Raw genomic sequence first — 758 nt, 5'->3', positions numbered from 1 at the left:
TCTTCCGCCCAGTGGCGAGTCTACTAGCAGGGCTTAAACAGGCTCAAGCCTACCCTCCAAATAACAATAATATTTTACTACTACTACGTACTTTCATCCCAGCTTAATAGTACATCTACTATTAAGTAGCAAACACACAACGCCACACACGCGCACCAAACACGCACCACACGGGAATGCCCAGCCTACTGTAATCACTAGTTCATGTACTGTTAACTAATTTAGTGTCCAATGCAACTTATTTGTAAAAAGAAAGTGTGCAAAGATGAGTATGCATGCATGTACTCATCGCACTGAAACTAAACCTATCCCAGCTAATTTGAACCCAGATACCCTTCCCTTAACCATTGTGGTTGTAATCCCTCCTTCAACTTATATGGACAACAAAACGGGGATATAACGATTATTTTGCAAGATAAATTCAAATTTTGGTTCAAACTTTCATATATTTTTTCAAAAATCCTAGAAAAAATCTAGTTAATACTACATGTTTTAAGTAGTAGAGTAATATGGGAAATTCTGAGCTTATTTTGACAACAAGGTTGGGACATCATGTTTTCTTTTTTAAAAAAAAAGAGAGCTTAGTTTTCTCACTGTTGACTTTAGCCTACCCTTCATTTCTTCCTAGATTCGCCACTGCTTCCGCCCCACCCCCCTAAGATAGATGGTGAGGTAGCCTGCCAGCGAGCTCCTTCCTTCCCACCGGCGAATTTCAAAATCGACCGACCCAAAGCCAAAAGTCAGTCGACTGACATTTA

Source organism: Triticum dicoccoides, chromosome 7B, assembly GCF_002162155.2.
Source record: "Triticum dicoccoides isolate Atlit2015 ecotype Zavitan chromosome 7B, WEW_v2.0, whole genome shotgun sequence".
Taxonomy (NCBI): Eukaryota; Viridiplantae; Streptophyta; class Magnoliopsida; order Poales; family Poaceae; genus Triticum; species Triticum dicoccoides.
This window is presented reverse-complemented; position numbering follows the sequence as displayed.